The 8,437-nt window shown below is 29.9% G+C and overlaps 1 pseudogene across 1 annotated transcript; it reads right to left on the bottom strand.

Annotated features, from left to right (window-relative positions):
• Positions 1–833: 833 nt before the first annotated feature.
• LOC144577954 (large ribosomal subunit protein eL27 pseudogene) lies at positions 834–1,332 on the bottom strand (annotated as a pseudogene). The gene has a single exon (XR_013522794.1). The product of XR_013522794.1 is annotated as a large ribosomal subunit protein eL27 pseudogene (transcript).
• Between the last annotated feature and the right edge of the window lie 7,105 nt (positions 1,333–8,437).

Consider the following 8,437-nt stretch of genomic DNA (forward strand, 5'->3'; position numbering starts at 1 on the left):
AAATTCTATATATAAGCGAATCGAAATAAATCTAAATATTATCTAGGCAACCCAATTTTAAAAGCGAAATTGCTATAAATATAATCTGTCAGAAAAAATATATAATGCCCATTTCTACTCGGTTTGTAGTATATACACCAACTCAATATGCTCTCTCATGTAAAATACCGAAATTCTAATTTTATGCGAATCAAAAAAAATCTAAATAATATCTAGGCGCCACAAACTTAAAAGAAAATGGCTCTAAATATAGTCTGTCAGAGAAAATATACATTACTTACTCTACTTTGTTTTGGAGTATATACACCAACTTCATATGCTCTCTCATGTAAAATATCGAAATTCTAATTTTACCCGAATAAAAAAAACCTAAATATTATCATGACACCCCAATGTTAAGAACAAAATTTCTATGAATATAATCTGTCAGAAAAAATATACAATGCCCTATTCTACACTGTTTTGGAGTATATACACCAACTAAGTATGCTCTCTCATGTAAAATACCGAAATTCGATATTTAAGGAAAACAAAAAATATCTAAATATTTTCTAGGCACCCCAATGTAAATAGCAAAATTTATCTGAATATAATGTGTCAGAAAAAATACACAATTGCATTTTCTACTTTGTTTTTTAGTATATACACCAACTCAATATGCTCTCTCATGTAATATTCCGAAATTCTAATTTTACGCGAAACGAAAAAAATCTAAATAATATCTATGCGAAACAAAGTTTAAAGAAAATGGCTCTTAATATAGTCTGTTAGAGAAAATATACAATGCCTTATTCTACTCTGTTTTGGAGTATATACACCAACTCAGTATGCTCTTTCTTTTTTTTTTTTTTTTTCTTTTCCTTTTTCTTTTTTAATGACCAAAACAAAGCATCTAAAACCGCAGCTTCTGGAAGAACCACTTGTTCTTGCCTGTCTTGTATCTCTCCTCAAACTTGACCTTGGCCTCTCGTCGGGCTTTGCGTTTAAGGGCAGGATCTCTGAAGACATCCCTATTGACGACAGTTTTGTAGAAGGGGATGTCAACAGAGTACCTTGTGGGCATCAGGTGATTGTAGTTATAAACTTTGACAAAAGACTTGATCTTTGACCTCTTGGCGATCTTCTTCTTGCCCATGGCAGCTGTCACTTTTCGGGGATAGCAGTCAATTCCAGCCACCAAAGCATGGCAGTAGGGGCGATCTGAGGTGCCATCATCAATGTTCTTCACGATGACAGCTTTGCGTCAAGAGTAGCGTCCAGCCAGGACAAGCACCACCTTCCCAGGTTTCATGAACTTGCCCATTTCGGCAGCACCCACTCCGGCCTACAGCCTCAGTATGCTCTTTCATGCAAAATACAGAAATTGTATATTTAAGCGAATCGAAACAAATCTAAATATTATCTAGGCACCCGTATGTTAAAAGCAAAATTCCTCTGAATATAATCTGTCAGAAAAAATATACAATGCCCATTTCTACTCTGTTTTTAGTACATACACCAACTCAATATGCTCTCTCATGTAAAATACAGAAATTCTAATTTTAGCCGAATCGAAAAAATCTAAATATTATGTAGGCACCTCAATGTTAAAAACAAAATTAGTCTGAATATCATCTGTCAGAAAAAATATACAATGCCCTATTCTACTCTTTTTTGGAGTATATACAGAAACTCCATATGCTCTCTCATGTAAAATACCGAAATTCTAATTTTACGTGAACTGAAAAAAATCTAAATAATATGTAGGCGCCACAACGTTCCAAAAAAATAGCTCTGAATATAGTCTGTTAGAAAAAATATACAATGCGTTATTCTACTTTGTTTTGGAGTATATAAACTAACTCCATATGCTCTCTCCTGTAAAATACAAAAATTCTAATTCTACCCGAATCGAAAAAATATAAATATTGTCTAGGCACCACAATGTTAAAAAAAAAATTGCTCTGAATATAATTTTTCAGAAAAAATATACAATGCCCTATTCTACTCTGTTTTGGAGTATATACACCAACTCAGTATGCTCTCTCATGTAAAATACCGAAATTCTAATTTTACCCGAATCAAAAAAATTTAAATATTATCTAGGCACCTCAGTGTTACAAAAATTGCTCTGAATATAATCTCTCAGAGAAAATATACAATGCCCTATTCTACTCTGTTTTGTAGTATATACACCAAGTCAGTATTCTCTGTCATGTAAAATACAGAAATTCTAATTGTACGTGAATCGAGAAAAATCCAAATATTGTCTATGCACCCCGATGTTAAAAGTAAAATTGCTCTGAATATAATCTGTCAGAAAAAATATACAATGCCCGATTCTACTCTTTTTTGGAGTATATACACCAACTCCATATGCTCTCTCATGTAAAATACAGAAATTCTAATTTTACGTGAATTGAAATATATCTAAATAATATCTTGGCGCTCCAAAGTTGAAAGAAATTGGCTCAGAATATAGTCTGTTAGAAAAACTATACAATGCCTTATTCTAGTCGGTTTTGGAGTATATACACCATCTCAGTAGGCTCTCTTATATAAAATACAGCAATACTAATTTTACGTGAATCAAAAAAAATCTAAATATTATCTATGCACACCAATGTTTAAAATAAAATTGCTCTGAATATAAACTGTCAGAAAAAATATACAATGCCCTATTCTAATCTTTTTTAAAGTTTATACACCAACTCCATATGCTCTCTCATGTAAAATACAGAAATCATAAATTTACTTGAATCGAAAAAATCTAAATATTATCTAGGCACTTCAGTGTTAAAAAAAATTGCTCTGAATATAATCTCTCAGAGAAAATATACAATGCCCTATTCTACTCTGTTTTGGAGTATATACACCAACTCAACATTCTCTCTCATGTAAAATACAGAAATTCTATATTTAAGCGAATCGAAAAAAATCTAAATATTATGTAGGCACCCCAAAGATAAAAACCAAATCGATCTGAATATAATCTGTCAGAAAAAATATACAATGCCCTATTCTACTCTGTTTTGGAGTATATACACCAACTCCAAATGCTCTCTCATTTAAAATACAGAAATTCTATATTAAAGCAAATCGAAAAAAATCGAGATATTATCTAGGTAACCCAAAGTTAAAAGAAAATGGCTGTGAATATAGTCTGTTAGAAAAATATACAATGCCTTATTCTACTCTGTTTTAAAGTATATACTCCAACTCAGTATGCTCTCTCATGTAAAATACAGTAATTCTAATTTTACCCAAATCGAAATAATCTAAATATTATCTAGGCACCCCAATGTTAAAAGCAATATTGCTCTAAATATAATCTGTCAGAAAAAATATACAATGCCTTTTTCTACTCTGTTTTGTAGTATAGGCACCAACTGAATATGCTCTCTCTTGTAAAATATAGAAATTCTAATTCTACGTGAATCAAAAAAATCGAAATATTATCTAGGCAACTTAATGTTAAAAACAAAATTGCTCTGAATATAATCTGTCACAATAATTATACAATTCCCTATTCTACTCGGTTTTGGAGTATATACACCAATTGAGTATGCTCTCTCATGTAAAATACAGAAATTCTAATTTTACCCGAATCGAAATAATCTAAATATAATCTAGGCACCCCAATATTAAAAGCAAAACTTCTCTTAATATAATCTGTCAGAGAAAATAAACAATGCCCTTTACTTCTCTGCTTTGTAGTATATACACCAACTCAATATGCTCTCTCATGTAAAATTCAGAAATTCCAATTCTACCCAAATCGATAAAATCTAAATATTATCTAGGCACCCCAATGTTAAAAAATAAATTTCTCTAAATATAGTCTGTCAGAAAAAATATATAATGCCCTATTCTACTCTGTTTTGGAGTATATACAACAACTCAGTATGCTCTCTCATGTAAAATACCGAAATTCTAATTTTAAGTGAATCGATAAATTTCTAAATATTATTTAGGCACCGCAATGTTAAAAACAAAATTGCTATGAAAAAAATCTGTCAGAAAAAAGATACAATACCCTTTTCTACTCTGTTTAGTAGTTTATACACCAACACAACATGCTCTGTCATGTAAAATACAGAAATTATAATTCTACCCGAATCGAAAAATCTAAATATTATCTAGTCAACCCAATGTTAAAAACAAAATTGCTCTGAATATAATCTGTCAGAAATAATATACAATGCCCTATTCTACTCTGTTTTATATTATATACACCAACTTAATATGCTCTTTCATGTAAAATACAGCTATTCTAATTTTACGCGAATCGAAAAAATCTAATTATTATCTAGGCACCCCAATGTTAAAAACAAAATTGCTCTGAATATAATCCGTCAGAGAAAATGTGCAATACCCTATTCTTTTCTGTTTTGGGGTATATACAACAACTGCATATGCTCTCTCATGTAAAATACATAAATTCTATATTTAAGCAAATCGAAAAATATCTAAATAATATCTAGAAACCTCAATGTTAAAACCAAAATTGCTCTGAATATAATCTGTCAGAGAAAATACACAATGCCATTTTCTACTCTGTTTTGTATTATATAAACAACTAAATATGCTCTTTCATGTAAAATACAGAAACTCTAATTTTACCCGAATCGAAAATATCTAAATATTTATTAGGCATGCCAATTTTAAAAACAAAATTGCTCTGCATAAAATCTGTCAGAAAAAATATACAATGCCCTTTTCTACTTCGTTTTGGGGTATATAAACCAACTCCATATGTTCTCTCATGTAAAATACCGGAATTCTAATTTTACGCAAATCGAAAAAAATCTAAATGATATCTAGACGCCCCAAAGTTGAAAGTTAATGGCTCGGAATATAGTCTGTTAAAAAAAATATACAATGCCTTATTCTACTCTGTTTTGGAGTATATACACAAACTCCATATGCTCTCTCATGTAAAATACAGAAATTCTATATTTAAGCGAATTGAAAAAATCTAAATATTATCTAGGCACCCCAATGTTAAAAACAAAATAGCTCTGGCTATAATTTGTCAGAAAAAATATACAATGCCATTTTCTACTCTGTTTTGGAGTATATACATCAACTCCATAAGCTCTCATGTAAAACATAGAAATTCTATATTTAAGCGAATTGAAAAAATTCTAAATATTATCTAGGCACCCCAATGTTAAAAACAAAATTGCTCTGAATATAATCTGTCAGGAAAAATATACAATGCCCTATTTTACTCTGTTTTGGAGTATATACACCAACTACATACGGTCTCTAATGTAAAATACAGGAATTCTAATATTACGAGAATCCAATGTTAACAACAAAATTGCTCTGAATATTATCTGTCATAAAAATACACAATCCCCTATATTACTCTGTTTTGAAGTATATAGACCTACTCCATTTGCTCTCTTGTAAAATACAGAAATTTTATATTTAAGCGAATCGAAAGAAATCTAAATATTATCTAGGCACCCCAATGTTAAAAGCAAAACTGCTCTGAATATAATCTGTCATAAAAAATATACAATGCCCTATTCTACTCTGTTTTGTTGTATATACACAAACTCCATATGCTCTCTCAGGTAAAATACCGAAATTATAATTTTACACGAATTGAAAAAAATTTAATAATATCTAGGCACCCCAAAGTTAAACAAAAATGGCTCTGAATATAGTCAGTTAGAAAAAATATAGAATGCCTTATTCTACTATGTTTTGGAGTATATACACAAACTCAGTATGCTCTCTTGTGTAAAATACAGAAATTCAAATTTTACCCGAATTGAAATAATGTAAATATTATCTAGGCACCCCAATGTTAAAAACAAAACTGCTCTGAATATAAATTGTCAGAAAAAATATCCAATGCCCTATTCTACTTTGTTTTGAGTATATACACCAACTCTACCTGTTCTCTAATGTAAAATACAGAAATTCTATATTTCAGCAAATCAAAAAAAATTATATATTATCTAGGCACCCCAATGTTAAAAGCAAAATTGCTCTGAATATAATCTGTCAGAAAAAATATACAATTCCATTTCTACTCTGTTTTGGAGTATATACACCAAATCAATATGCTCTCTGATGTAAAATACCGAAATTCTAATTTTACGTGAATCGAAAATAATCTAAATAATATCCAGGCGCCCCACAGTTAAAAGAAAATGGCTCTGAATATATTCTACTAGAAAAAATATACAATGCCTTATTCTACTATGTTTTGGAGTATATACACCAACTCAATATGCACTCTCATGTAAAATACCAAAATTCTAATTTTACGTGAATCGAAAAAAATCTAAATATTATCTAGGTACCCCAATGTAAAAGCAAAATTGCTCTGAATAGAATCTGCCAGAAAAAATATACAATGCCCTTTTCTACTACGTTTTGGAGTATATACACCAACTCCATATGCTCTCTCATGTAAAATACAAAAATTCAATATTTCAGCAAATAAAAAAAATCTAAATATTATCTATGCACCCCAATGTTCAAAACAAAATTGCTCTGAATATTATCTTTCAGAAAAAATATACAATGCCCTATTTTACTTTGTTTTGGAGTATATACACCAACTTTATATGCTCTCTCATGTAAAATACAGAAATTCTATATATAAGCGAATCGAAATAAATCTAAATATTATCTAGGCACCCGAATGATAAAATCAAAATTGCTCTGAATATAATCTGTCAGAAAAAATATACAATGCCCTTTTCTACTACGTTTGGAGTAAATACACCAAGGTCGTATACTCTCTCATGTAAAATACAGAAATTCTATATTTAAGTGAATCGAAAAAAATCTAAATATTATCTAGAAACCACAATGTTAAAAGCAAAATTACTCTGTATATAATGTCAGAAAAAAATATACAATGCCATTTTCTACTCTGTTTTAAAGTATATACACCAACTCAATATGCTCTCTCTTGTAAAATACAGAAATTCTAATTTTAGCAGGGTCAAAAAATCTAAATATTATCTAGGAACCCGAATGTTAAAAACAAATTTGCTTTGATTATCTATCTATCAGAAAAAATACACAATGCCCTATTCTAATTTGTTTTGGAGTATATACACGAACTCAGTATGCTCTCTCATGTAAAACACCGAAATTCTAATTTTACGTGAATCGAAAAAAATATAAATATTATCTAGGCACCCGAATGTTACAAGTAAAATTTCTCTGATTAGAATCTGTCAAAAAAAAATATACAATGCCCTTTTCTACTCTGTTTTGGAGTATATACACCAACTCAACTTGCTGTCTCATGTAAAATAACGAAATTCTAATCTTACGTGAATCAAAAAAAATCTAAATATTATCTATGCACCCGAATGTTAAAAGAAAAATTGCTCTGAACATAATCTGTCAGAAAAAATATACAATGCCTTATTCTACTGTTTTGGAGTATATACACCAACTCAGTATGCTCTCTTATGTTAAATACCCAAATTATAATTTTACGTGAATCGAAAAAAATCTAAATATTATCTAGGCACCCCAATGCTAAAAAGAAAATTGCTCCGAATATAATCTGTCAGAAAAAATGTACAAAGCCCTATTCTACTCTGTTTTGGAGTATATACACCAACTCCATATGTTCTCTCATGTAAAATACAGAAATTCCATATTTAAGCGAATCGAAAAGAATCTAAATATTATCTGGGCACCCGAATGGTAAAAGCAAAATTGCTCTGATTATAATCTGTCAGAAAAAATATACAATGCCCTTTTCTACTCTGTTTTGGAGTATATACACCAACTCAATATGCTCTCTCATATAAAATACCGAAATTCTAATCTTACGCAAATCGAAAAATATCTAAATAATATCTATCCGTTCCAAAGTTAAAAGAAAATGGCTCTGAATATAGTCTGTTACAAAAAATATACAATGCCTTATTCTACTGTTTTTTGAAGTATATACACCAAATCAGTATGCTCTCTCATGTAAAATAGAGAAATTCTAATTTTACGTGAATCGAAAAAAATCGCAATATTATCAAGGCACCCAAAAAATTTAAACAATATTACTCTGAATATAATCTGTCAGAAATAATATACAATGCCCTGTTCTTCTCTGTTTTGGAGTATATACACCAACTCAATATGCTCTCTCATGTGAAATACAGAAATTCTAATTTTACCCGAATCAAAAAATCTAATATTATCTGGGCTCCCCAATGTTAAAAGCAAAATTGCTATGAATATAATCTGTTAGAAAAAATATAAAATGCCTTTTCTACTCTATTTTGTAGTATATATACCAACTCAATATGCTCTCTCTTGTAAAATAACAAAATTCTAATTTTACCCGAATCGAAAAAATCTAAATATTATCTAGGCACCCCAATGTTAAAAGTAAAATTGCTCTGAATATAAACTGTCAGAAAAAATATACAATGCCCTATTCTACTCTTTTTTTGAGTATATACACCAACTC

The sequence above is a fragment of the Callithrix jacchus genome, chromosome 10 (genome assembly GCF_049354715.1).
Source record: "Callithrix jacchus isolate 240 chromosome 10, calJac240_pri, whole genome shotgun sequence".
In the NCBI taxonomy this organism is placed as follows: domain Eukaryota; kingdom Metazoa; phylum Chordata; class Mammalia; order Primates; family Cebidae; genus Callithrix; species Callithrix jacchus.